The sequence below is a fragment of the Aedes albopictus genome, chromosome 2, assembly GCF_035046485.1.
Source record: "Aedes albopictus strain Foshan chromosome 2, AalbF5, whole genome shotgun sequence".
NCBI classification, from domain to species: Eukaryota; Metazoa; Arthropoda; class Insecta; order Diptera; family Culicidae; genus Aedes; species Aedes albopictus.
In genome coordinates this window covers 64,287,199-64,300,903 of record NC_085137.1, presented here as the reverse complement: position 1 = coordinate 64,300,903, position 13,705 = coordinate 64,287,199, and positions in this window count along the sequence as shown.

Sequence of the window (13,705 nt, the reverse complement as noted above, 5' to 3'; positions counted from 1 at the left end):
TTTTGTTCAAAAATGGTTTCTGCAAAAACGAAAAAGATTTTCTACTACAAAAAAATTCAGAAGATACCTTGATCCATACTCTACATGTGCACGAAAACCGATTTTGAAAATATTGCTTCATTATTTAATAAAAAATCAAAAACCAAAAAGTGAGGAAATGCTTCCAGTTTTGCCTTAAGGGCAAAGCTGTTTAGGTCCAAAATCTGAAGCAAAATTCTTCATATATTATTATTTTATTTATTTTTATTGGAAAGTTGTAGCTAAATGTGAATACAGGATTTTTTTCTGTATTAACGAGATTTTTAGCCCTAGGCTAGTTCATATCGGGACCCACGCTTAACTTCCCTTCCGAAGGAAGAACTCACATTTTGTGAGTTTGTCGGGAGTGGGATTCGATCCCGGGTCCTCGGAGTGATAGTCAGGTGATTTAACCATCACACCAGGTCCACTCCACATACAAGAAAATGCCTCACGAACACATTCGCCTTAAAACCCATAAACTTCCACTCGAGTTCCACCGTCACGCCTGATGTCGACCATAAAACGTTAACGGTAATCCTCAAAAAGCTCAATCCAGCTTTTAATGTCGAAAATTTTGACGACGCGACACAGGCAACCATCAAATATGTATGATTTTATCGCGTTGCTTCTCCGCTGCCAGCACAAACCATAGCCGCATTGAGCTCCTAGGAATTTCAATTTTGACAGATATGCAAGCGTTGGCGTATACAATATCACCCATTCGTTCGTCACCGTCACCATCCAGGCAGGAGCCAGTCAGTCAGTCACTGCAGCCAGTCAGTGGTGTGAAAAACTTGTTTCACCAATAGCAATTCATCTATGCTGTACCAACAACCAACGGCATCAAATCGGCAGCTGTGCAGCTATGCATGTAGATTTATATCATTCTAACCTACCGTTTTCACGGGAAGAGTTTTTGTCGCTGGTTCACGACGATCGCCATGCCAACACTAGGTATCTGAAGCATCCTCCAAAGTGGAGTGCTGCTGCCGTGTTCGTCACATTTACAACCCTCTACCAGATTGTGGCGTTCCAACGCCGTTTCCTAGATCTGCGGCAAACTTTCAATTTGTCCATTTTTCTTCAAGAAGCGCAACTTCGGTAACCAAGAAGGTAGACAACTATTCATCGTGACGGAGGCTCTCAAATGATATTGGTGTTTTTGTGGAATGCATCATGTAAATTTATTGCGCCAAGGGGTTGAAAGCGATTTTCGTTGCTTTATTTTATAAAGGGGAAATATTTTGAATTCCTAAACAAATCTTCCATGGAGAAATTTACAGTTTGTGGACATATTTCCAGAGAGTCAGCTCTCTACAATAATATCAAAAATAGTTAGTACAAAATATTGCAATTCTTCAACTCTTATGATATTAATGGGATTATTACAGTATGAGTTGACGGTTTTGAATTCTAACCTCTCCTAGAGGTCCTCTAGTTATGCTCCAAAATTAAACGTGTAATCTGAATAGTTTTCATAATTCCAAAAACTCGCCTTATTCTATCAGCAACCGCAATCTGTAGTGGGAAAACCCAGAAAACTAACGTTCCGCCAGCTCAACTCTTTGCAGTTGCCGCCTGTCCAGTAGTTACCGCTCTACTTTTTTTCATTTTCATAAAATTTACGACAAACAATACCAAATTTATAGTTGTGCCTTCCACTTTCGCTCCCGGCAAAATGTTCATCCATGGCCGGCCAGGCCAGCACCCATATTTCCGAGTAGCGCGAACCATGAGACAGAAGACAACGTGACGGACGCAACGCAACGCGGAAGCTCAGCATTTTGATTTGGGCGAAACTTCGAGCCGGGATTTATGTGGAGCAAGCAACAACAGCAGTAGCTGTACTTATTGTTTTATTTCCGACAAAGGGAAAAACTTTTACGAATCCACACTGATGCAGCGAAGCAACACAACAACAAAAAATGTGTTGTTGGTGTGATTTGGTTGGGTGGGATAGGGGGGTGGGGAAATAATTTAGGCTGGCATTTTTCATGGATATTCTTCTTTTTTCGCACCAAATAGAGAGATTTCGAAAAAAAAACGGCCACTTGTGCTTTGTTGAAAGCGGGGAAATAATTGTAGTTGGGATCTTGGTTGGGATTATATAACAATGCTTCTTTTCTTTCGCGTATTAACTGAAAATAATCTTTAGGACTCATCATTTGTTAAGCAGTTCTCCTTCCTCTTATTTCTTATTCTGCCCATGATCGCATATCAGTCCCATCGTTGCTGGGTTTCCTATTCATATGGGACAATTATGCGATCATGGTCAGTATTCCTGTGATAATACCTCTACAGAAGTTTATCCCAATTCCTTACATTGTGTTTTTAGAGCAGTGGTTATGTGTATAGATAGTAGAGTAAACATAGATCCGTGTTGATGAATCCGTTGTATCCAAACGAACTGTCAAAATCTGTATCCAAACGAGCATGTCGTCACGATTTGGACAACATCAATGGAGCACATGACGTCATATTCAACCGCCGCACTCTTGAAAATTATTACTTACACGCTTGAAACATTTTAGTCAGCGGTGTCCGCGGATCTATGTTTACTCTACTATCTATAGTTATGTGTAACGGAACCGACGGAACGACTGATTTGTCTGCGAGTGTAAAGAACTTTCGCACGCGGGTAATTACAAATGTATACTGCAGCATGGAACTGGGCAGAACGTTACATGACATAAGTAGAAGCGTATAGCAGCAGCCTCGCTACCTGTAAAAAGCAGTTTGCAGAGAAATAGCTACAAACAATCCACATTTTCATTCCTAGTATCACTCACACAGATCACATAGTAAATAAACAGACTAACAATGATGGATTGAGTACGACATACGCAGCAGTGTTGTACGACATAAAAAGTAGAAGGCAGTAAAATGCCCTAAAGATAAATGATAGCATAAATGAGGGAGACTCAATTAGGGAATCGCGCCACTTGGGCGGTGGCTTCTATATTCGTCTGTTTTCCACTATAACTCAGTCAAATTTGAACCAATTGACACAACTTTTGGAATGTGGTGAGATAGGTATAGTATCTACCCGTGTACAACATTTCAAGTCAATTGGTTCAAAATTGACTGAGTTATAGTGGAAAACAGACGAATATAGAAGCCCGGGCCTTCACAGTTTGAAACCGAAGTTTGTATGAAGAACTTGGGGTGTTTAATTGATATGTGGAACGTGCCGTGCATATTTTTAGGCGTTTTCGGTATTTGGGTTAGTTTCGTTATTGTCTCACGCCTAAATATATGCAGAGCGCGTTCTAATGCACATATCAATTGAACATCCCAAGTTCTCCATACAAACTTCGGTTTTAAACTGTGATGGCCCGGGCCATTATTTTTCAAAAATTCTTTCACTATGACACTTCTTTTTTTTTCATCCCATATCAAAATTTAGTGTTGAGCGGTGTAATGAATAACATCATTTAAATATTTTTAATTATTATGAAGAATGGGTCAAATTCTGAGGGATTTCGACTAAGTATTACGCGTTGAAACATATATCGCATGCCAATATCATAATAGAATGTTGTGAATAGTATCAGTATTGGTATTAATTGCGATTTTATCAATAGGTTTTATTTCTGCTGCTATGAAAAAATATATAAAACTGAAGCTTTTTCCTCAGAAAATACAGAAAAATCATAACGAATCGAAATAGTATGTATAAATACAGTATCAAATACCCAATATTAATAATTCTGAAACAAAATTTCAATTACAGAATCAATCACTTCTTAATTTATTTCAAACAAATATTTAGCAATAATTCAAAATACGTACGTAAAAGAATATTTTCAAACCGTAAATATAACACATTAACACAGTTATATGCCATATAAATCATGGGCCTGCGTTTTTCACAATGAAAACGATTCAAGTTTTTCCGTCATTTTAGGTTCTAGCAATTGCATTGGAAATGCTATCCAGTAATGTAGTACATGGATATAGCTATAAACCAAGAAAAGAAATATATAAAAATACTGCTCTACATTGCAAAATATTTGACGCCTGCAATAATATCAAAGGAATCAATTTGATTACTAAGATTAAACGTCAATAAATTGATCAAATATTCAGATTTGGGAAAGGAATCAGAAAAGTTATGTCCTGTAAATATTTCTCAAAGGACGTATTTACTGCTGCTTCTTCCAGAACTAGAGTTTTAGGTACTGGATTGGTTTTGAAGAAACTTTGCCAATGTTGGCAGTAAACGCAAAATTTCTTATCCAATTTGACAATTACAAAGGTAAGTTTTGACGAGGTCAAATGAGTATGGTTGCTATTCAGTTAGTCATACCTCGTCATTCCTCCATAACTGTATTTTTCTTAAAAACTGGAAAAAAACATTTACGAAGTTTGTTTGCAAACTAAATATCCCTCAGCTATCTCAGCTAGGTCTCCAGTAAGCCTAGTGGTTGAGGCTATGGATCGACCGGATTGGCGGGTTCGATTCCCGTTCCGGTCAAGAAAATTTGCTCGACTCCCTGGGCATAGTGTATTATTGTGCTTGCCTCACAATATACATATCCATGCAATGGCAGGCAAAGAAATCCCTTCAATTAATACAAAGAACACTAAGTTGAAGAGAGGCAGGGCTAGGAATTCATACCGATATTTTTGACAAATTTCTTAAAATACCTTTAGGAGCGTGTTTACGCCAATTTCTCTATTTTTGTGTTGATCTTCAACTAATCCAATTCCATTAAGAATAGTTCCAAGTGTACAAGTTTAGAGCGTTACCATAATGAAATAATAGACAAAAAGTCCCTTCTGTACACAGTATAGAACAATAACCATAGTGAACAGTAGAACTTGTGTTCTTCCGAAAATGTACCCAATTGTAGCAATCCCATTCAAACATATTGTATAAAACCAAGTAATGAACCCAATAAAGTCAGTTATAGTCAGGCTTGACAGAAACTCCCTCGCGAGAAAATGAGGAAGCGATTTTGGCGATTTTCTGAGGAGTGAAAATAAAACTCAGAAATCACAACGCAAATCCTCAACAGCACCGAGCGCGAGCTTGCCGCGCAGCGAGGAGTTCGTCCAACACTCATAATCTCTTGTTATGTTTCTCACGTCCAGTCACACTCAAAAAGCTCTCGCGAGTTCCACTCCTATACAAAGAAAGACTCTCGAGGCGAAAATCGCACTCAAAAACCCGAAATAATCATCGGCTCTTTTTTCGTTCCCCTCTTCCTCGCTCAGTTTTTATTGCCTCTCTGTTTGGGGTGCGTTCGCTCCCTCGCGACGAGGCAAAAGCAAAACACCGCTCTAGAGCATGATGCAAGACTCTTTTGATTTCGAGGAGGATTATCAAGCCTGGTTATAGTTAACCAAGAGACCAGCACAAACCGAAATACATCACTCTCGTTATCCAGTGTACCAGTACACGTGAGAAACTATTCCCCCTGCTGCAAAGGTGTCTTCCAGAGCCATCCATATGATTCTTGCGTTAACATTTGGTCCTTCGAGCCGGATGGTGAAGGCACTAACCTCGACGCAGCGCAGTATTTGATTCGAAAGTGTGTGAGTGTGAACGATTACCCGAACGCAACGCGTAGTGATAAAGAATTCGAAACGAACTCATACTTACGAACGAAAATGAACCTATCCGACAAACGAGAGAGTGAGTGCCCCGCCTCGGGTGGGAAAAGAAATCGAAGCGAGTTACACCAGTAGTGTTAGCTTGACCGCGGTGCTGTACGGACTTGTGCAAACGTCCCTCTGTACTTATCGAGTGCGCGAGTGTACAGTGAAGCGAATTAATTGAACCATCCGCCGAAACCCAACCAGAATGGAAAGTGTACCACCAGTGAGCGATTTGGAACAATCGCTGCCATCAGCTATCCGTCGTCATTTCCAGCTCGTCCGCTTGCTGGAAGCGGAAACCATTTTACAGAGCAGCTGTTCGAAATTGGATTATGCATCGCTTGCCCATGTGATCGCGATGTGAAGATTTTCGGCGGGGTTTCCTCGACGCCATCTTAACTTACCGTCCGAGCACAAAGGTACGGTTGATCAAAATGGAGTTTTGCGGCTTTGGTCGCAAGTGGCGATCATCGTCTACCGACAATTGCTTTCGGTGGAAGTTTCTGTGGATCCAGCGGCAAACAACCTTGTCAGCGAAATCAACCAAGCCGCAGCACCAACCGCCGAAAAAAGTGACAAGAAATGTGAAACCAAAACTTTGAAGAAAGTCGAAGCAAAGTGTCTAGTGTGCGCAAATTGCCATAATCTCAATCAGTGCGCAAAGTTCGAGCAAATGAAAGGCCATGAGAAGTGGCTTTTCATGAAGGATTATTGCCTGTGTTTTTTTGTGCCTCCAGTCCGGGCACACCAAGAGCGAGTGCAGGAGCACCAAATCGTGTGAGTTGTGTGGTAACCGCCATGCCACCATCATCCACGACATCATCAAGGTCATCGGAAAGGCAGTTGAAGTTAAGAAGCGATGTCCGTGCATTATTTGCGGCTACGGGCACATGCTTTTCCAGTGTGACAAGTTCGGCGAAATGAAACCAGCAAGACGAATGGATTTAGTGGATCGTGACCAGCTGTGCGTGAACTGTCTCCATACGTCTCCATTCCAACGAACTATTTGAACATCCGGTCAGTTGCCGTCACTGTGGAAAATGGCACCACTCCCTGCTGCACCTTGCGTTTGGACCTCCAGTGCAGGGCAAGTAACGAAAGAAAATTATTCGACCACTTCGTGACTTTCGTTTGACCTTTGGATTCGGCCGTATTGAATTGAGGCCATTTTGATTTGAAATAAAAGTACTTTGATTTGCCTAACAATTGTTGACTCCTTTGTTATGGACCACAACGCATCCCTATCAATCCACCATCCTGCATCGAAAGTCTACTTGAACGAGAATCAGCTTTTGGGTCACACACAATGATGCCGAAATGTTTGATGTATCCGCCGTGTCATCTTCTGCTGAATCGTCGTGTCCTAAATCGATATCTCCTCTAGTCAGGAGTTCCGTGCGCCATCATCGGTGGAATTTGCCTTTTTGTCATCTTTGAACAGCAAAGCTTGGCTTGCAGTAATGGCTGCAAGTATTCCTTCAATCGATCTCTCCGTCACCTCGGAGTTCCGTCACTTGTACGAGTGAATCTTGCAGTTGCATCGTTCGTCAGACAAGGCTTTCCTGTCTCGAGCGCTCGCGAGGCGGGTTATTTGGGATTTGTTCGTCAATGAGCAAAGAAAGGTCAAAGTAGTAATCAGTGTTTCGTCGACTACTTTGAAAACCACAGGAGCGCTTAGGACATGAACGATACCTAGTGAATCGAGATTTATACCATCGGAATGAAGAGCTCCAGTCAGCAATGAGCAGCAGAAGTAGCACGTACCACATAGACAACGGATCAAGACAAGTGACCAACAATCACCAACCAAAATCAGATGTGAATTATATCCACGTGTCCAACCATTTGGCTGCCATCATCAGCAGTTCCCGAATTGAAGTTCTTCATTGACAACCGTTCCAGAATTCGTTACCACCATCGAAGACCTGTGAAGTATTCGAAGACGTCAAGGCATCCTGATCGTCTACCAGCACCATTTGAAATTGTACTATGTACCAGCAATTCTACACAAAACCGAGGAATTTCTGGATAGCGATGCTGCAAACCTTAGGTAAGCAGTGAACCAATAGTGTAAGAATGAAAATTTGAATTTGTTATTATATGCAATACCAAATATTTTTGTTGAAATACAACATATTTCAAGGGCGGCGGTATATGTTTACGCCAATTTCTCTATTTTTGTGTTGATCTTCAACTAATCCAATTCCATTAACCCTCTAATACCCAAATTTTTGATTTTGATCTAAATATAATTTTTCGTTGTCTAAATTCGATTTAAACATGTTTTGGAAGATGATTCTTTTTAATTCACGATTTTGTGAATTTCGGTTTTTGATTTTTCTAATTTTTATTTTTGAACATCCTTACACTTTTATATTTTACCTGGAAGCCTATTCGGTAGACGGATTTTTTGAGACGAAAACATTTTGAGATTTTATGATAATTGTTGAAATATAATTATTTTAATTTTTTTTTTCATATGAAATTTTATTTTCCGTGTAATTTGAAGAAAAATAATTTAAGAGTGTATTCGATTCTTTTTAACTGTTTTGCTATGATAGTATGATTTGGGAAAAAATTAAAATATGTAAATTGAAGCGATTCAATACAAAATATACAATGACTTCTGAAAAGTGACTAGAACATCAATTTTTCAATGTTTTTTAAAAATGTAAATAAGCTTCGAAAGACAGCAAAAACCTTTTTGAGATATACAGAATAGTCCTTAATATCAGCCAAAAACATAAAAAAATTGATTGTCCACGAAACAAAAATTACAAAAATGCTCAAACTATACCCCGTCTAAAGGCGGGGTTGGGTATTAGAGGGTTAAGAATAGTTCCAAGTGTTCAAGTTTAGAGCGTTACCATCGTGAAATAATAGACAAAAAGTCCCCTCTGTACACAGTATAGAACAATAACCATAGTGAACAGTAGAACTTGTATTCTTCCTAAAATGAACCCATCTGTATTAATCCCATTCAAACATATTGTATAAAACCAAGTAATGAATCCAATTAAGTCAGCTATAGTTAACCAAGACACCAGTACAAACCGAAATACATCACTCTCGTTATCCAGTGTACCAGTACATGTGAGAAACTATTCCCCCTGCTGCAAAGGTGTCTTCCAGAGCCATCCATATGATTCTTGCGTTAACAGAGTGAATTGAAAATGTCAAAAGGTTAAATAAGCACTCTAATATCGCTGGGTGCGCAGCCAACTTTTATACTAAATTCCGGTAAAAAAGACGTTTGTTAGCTGGATTTCATCAACCTATTCACCAACATACTCTGGGCTGCTGATATTAGGTGATATATGAGGGTTTCAACTGGATGTTTGATCGATGGGTGCCTTTGAGGAATGCCAAATTGCATAACAGTACTCACGCTCTCAAACAAAATATGCAACAGAAACATACATAAAAATGGCTTTTTCACATTCTTGGGAACATATTTGATTTTTCAAAATTATACAAACTCATGAGTTAAAAAATCATTTTTTCGATTTTTGGTCTATGACGGCAGGCACCTCTGTGCGATAGCGAGCAATACTTTGAACGGAGATCGTTTACGTCGACCCGAGTGTCGACCCTTTGCACCACCATGGGTCAACGTACTTGAAAGCAAGTTCTCAGGATTCAGGAATGTGTAACAGATGCAGAAATTGTTTTAACCAACGCATATGAAAATGTTTGATGATTGTTTTTCTTACCCTGGATTAAATTTTCAATTCGATGCACTTTTTTACAACTTATTTCTAGGAGCAATAAACTATTTATCACGTATATTTTTTTCTTTATTTTCAGGTAACCGACGGAAGCTATTGATCAAACCCAAACGATGAAACAACCAGGTACTGCAGGACGAATTGTTATTTTACTATCCGCAGAAGTATTAAATCGTTTGCCTAATACATTGATTGTCAAACTTTCTCGTCCTTCCACGCTATCTCTAAATTTAACGCGTATGCAGTGGCAATAGCGACATCCGGTTGCTTCACTGCCGTGTGCAGCATAGTTGTTCCATGTTCTATGGAAATCCCGATTGACATAGGACAACTATGCTGCACACGGCGCAGTTCAGTCGCTCCAGATTATATCGAGGCGGCTGTCGGTATAGTATGAGCGTTTAGGACTCCAATGATGATCTTTACGGCGTGTCTTTGGCAGCTACGGTACGGGAAAAATTTTATAACTTTTGATTGCATGGCTGATTTTTCAACCAGCAACAGTTTATTATGTGTAGGTGATGCCATACAAGTTTCATCAGAATCGGTTTAGTATTGACGGAGAAATCTCCGACGCGAGAAATTTAGATTTTGGGAATCTTGTACAAACAAAGAATAAACATAACAAATATTGTACATATATGTAACGCTTGAGTCAGAAATACTGAACCGATTACAATAAAAAAAATTTCTGTAGGTGTCGTATGTATATAGAAATATTGTATTAACATTCCATTCGATTTGGTCAAACGGATGAAAAGTTGTAGCCAAAATTCGCAATATGCAAATTGTTTTATTGTACTGTGACATTCAAAGTTTCAAGCCAAAATGGCTGAAATTTTGATTGAAAACTTGTTACTATAATAGGTTAACACTGTTTTATAGAAAATCGCAGCAGTATTGACAGTTTTATAGTTAAAAACTGTTGCAAACGGACCTTGAAATTGTTAAGAAGCCCCTAAAATTCACTCTAAAGCGCTTTGAGTTTTGAATTTTATAAAAATAAGTACTCAACCGATTGCGATGAAAATTTTACTACTTTATATTTATTGTGTCAAACTTTCAGACGTTTTGACACACTAACAGTAAAATTATAGCCTGAACCATTTTCAGAATGATTGTACAAGATTTCCAAAATCTAACATTCTCGCATCGGAGATATCTCCGTCAATACTCATCCGATTCTGATGAAATTTGTATGGCATCATCTACACATAATATACTGTTGTTGAATAAAAAACAACCATTTTTATGCATGCAATCAGAAGTTACGCACTATTTTCCGTGGCGCAATTTGGGTCGGGCATACGAGTGCTCCCGATGAAATTGAGGGATCTGCAGTTCCACGTACCGAGGTTCCAAACGAAAGTCAATTTTGTTCGCTGGGGTTATTGCCGTTGGTCTCGGTTCGTGTTGATTATTCTTGCGCTTGTTTTTCACAGCCGGCTTGCGGGGCCTAAAACCGACCATCACTTTTGTCCAGAAGGGCAAATTTCCGAAGCAAACCAACGGCCCTGTCTGTATACATACGACCAAAGTTCCCATTGGGTTTGATTACCCAATCTTCCTGACCAGTTGCAACTAGGAGGCATGGATCGGAGTTCTATGGCAAAGAGCTGAGGGACCTTACAAGAGCTCTGAATCGATGTGTCAGCGTTTACCGTTTATCATGATAGCTACACGATATTCAACCGCAAAAGTGGAAACTTACACTTGGAATGCAAATCCATGGGAAAATAATAAAAACCACCAAGCATAAGGAGTATCCCACATAATAAAATTTTGTTTCCATTCGAAACATAATTATTCCCAACCGTGTGCATGTGTCTTTTTGTTCTTCTCACACCCCATACGAGAGACAGAGAGAGAGAAAGCAAACCACCCAGCGGCAATGGCTTTAATCAAGTCATAAAATTTTCCCCGGTCCCCATCGTTCTCGGGTCCCATCGGAGTGGGATGTTCCTTGCAATTGACCTCCCAGGAGCCAGATCCATTTCGCTGGCCTGACCAGTCAGTCCAATCAAGCTGGGCAACCATCTCATCCGGGTTCCGCACTCGTAAGCACATTCGTAAAGCTAACATACCTCCCACCGCACCGCACCGCTGGCTGTGCTGCGCCACAGAGTCCCCGATGGGAATTGCTCATTCCTTGGATGGAGCTGCCGTGTTGCATGAAATCACGTCCCGACAAAAATGGCACACTACTGTGTTTACTCAGCCACCTCTCTAGGTATAGCGCTGTTAGCTGCAGCATATGGAGTGAGAAGTGGCTTTGCTAGCTCTCTGCAGCATGAAATACAAACAATATTTTCCAAGCTGCTATTTGAGCCGGTTGGCACCAACATCTGAATGTTTATATGAACCCGTTCGTATGAGTGGTGTGAAATGTGGGAAAGCAAATAATCCTAAGGGATATCACTCATTTTCTGTGAGCGACGACTCCATTACCCGAAGCTCGCCCCGTGTTGTTAGCTTCTTCGGGAAGTGTTTAGCCAACACGTTCCCTGCCCTGGTAGTGGAGCCATATGATAGTGACGAGATCCGGATCCTGCCTGGTGCCTGCTGCCGTTGTTGTTGGTTGCCGTACTGCCCGTCGAGCGGAATGAGCAATGCATCCTTGTCCTGGTGCGAGACGGGGCTTATTTATCATTTCGAGTCCTGGGTTACATACTGGATTGCATTGCAGCAGCTGGTTGGGCTGCTGCTGCATGGCCACTGGGTTCGTTCGGTGATGATAATCCAACGTGCAACTGTGGGCCAAAAAGAGGTTTTTGGGGACAGTTACCATTTTTTGGGTTTCATTTTGGAGCTATATCAAATGTGAAAAAAGTCAGTTCGATCGGATGGGAACCTTAAACTTTAAAATACGTGCAAAAGTAGTATTGTGACGGCCAAGGAAAAGTGCTCACCTAGGTGCTCACAATAATTTTACTTATTTAATCACTTTATTAATTGGAAAAATAACAATGCGCAATCATGGTATATCGATGTAGGTGTATAAGAAAAGTAGCAAGGTTTATATAATGCAAGATATAATCAGTAGATTCAACAATAAGCCACAGACAAACAAACGTAACACTTGCGAAATTTCCATCGACCACGCTTTTAACGATAATTTTAAATTTTCATAGTTGTGACTTTCACAAACAAAGGCGCGCGCATCGTTCTTCCATGCGTTTGACGTTTCACACTAGCGCCATCTGTTGACGATATAGCACAACACAGTGATTCGTGCAACTTTTCCACCAGGTGATGGTAGTGTGAACTGCGCGATGGATTTCCATGAAAATCGTACAAGGTGTTACGTCTGTTTGTCTGTGGATAAGCATATATAATGCAATAAATTCAAGGTTAGAGTAACTATTCAGCCCGACAGTTATAGTTAGACAAAACAAAGGACAATCCCTTACGTAATAAATGAAAGATTTCCTAGTCAGACCCAGTGAATAAGAACATTTTGTCACTCAATCCACTATCCTGACCCACAGCTCACAGAACAAAGAGTCAGCATTTCCCGAGGACCCATGGGCGGCGGAAGCCAGATTTTGCAGCAGCAGTGTGTGTGGTTGGCTTTCGGACTCGCCGATGCCATCGGATAAGCAGTTGTGTATGGCTTCCGATGGCCACCGACCCGACCGGATCGGGGCTTCCGTTGTCGGTTTAATCAATGTCAGATTTGACTTTTTCGCTGATAAATTGCCAACTGCGATGGCAGCTGGCAGAGTGGCTGCCTCATTTCAGGGCTACGTAGCCACATGTTCAAACCGTGTCGAAACAAGTATTTGAATCAGCACCATCGAAAAACTAGCAGAGCAACAATCATTAAACAAATCATACTTCGCGCTGGCTCCCCCGCCGCCATTACCAGAGGTCGTAAAACTCATCCTCGGTGTCATCATGGTTGAACATTTGTCGTCATAAAATCCACATCCACTATCAGAGCTGCGACACACGTTTTTCTCCGATTTCCTGACGCACGTGTGTTCTTCCTCCTCCGGTGTCCGTAAATTATAGAAAAGCTTCTAACATCCCATCAATGTGATACATTACCGACACGTACACGTCCGAACAAACTGGGGGCAGCTGAGCTGACGGCTGCTGCAGTCAGTACCTAGTGATGAAGCATCCGTTCCGGTTCCCCCCTTTTCGATGTTACACATGTATGTAATCCAGTCGAGCGATTCCGTGTCAGAGGTACGTTTCCATAAATCATACAACTTTTTATTACCACTACCTTCTAATAAAATGAAATTTATCTCGTCAGACCACGGCTGGGTCCCGTTTCCACCGGTTTTCGGGGAGGTTATCGAGAGCTTGTCGTCCACTACCTATGTTTTTATGTTGGAGAACCA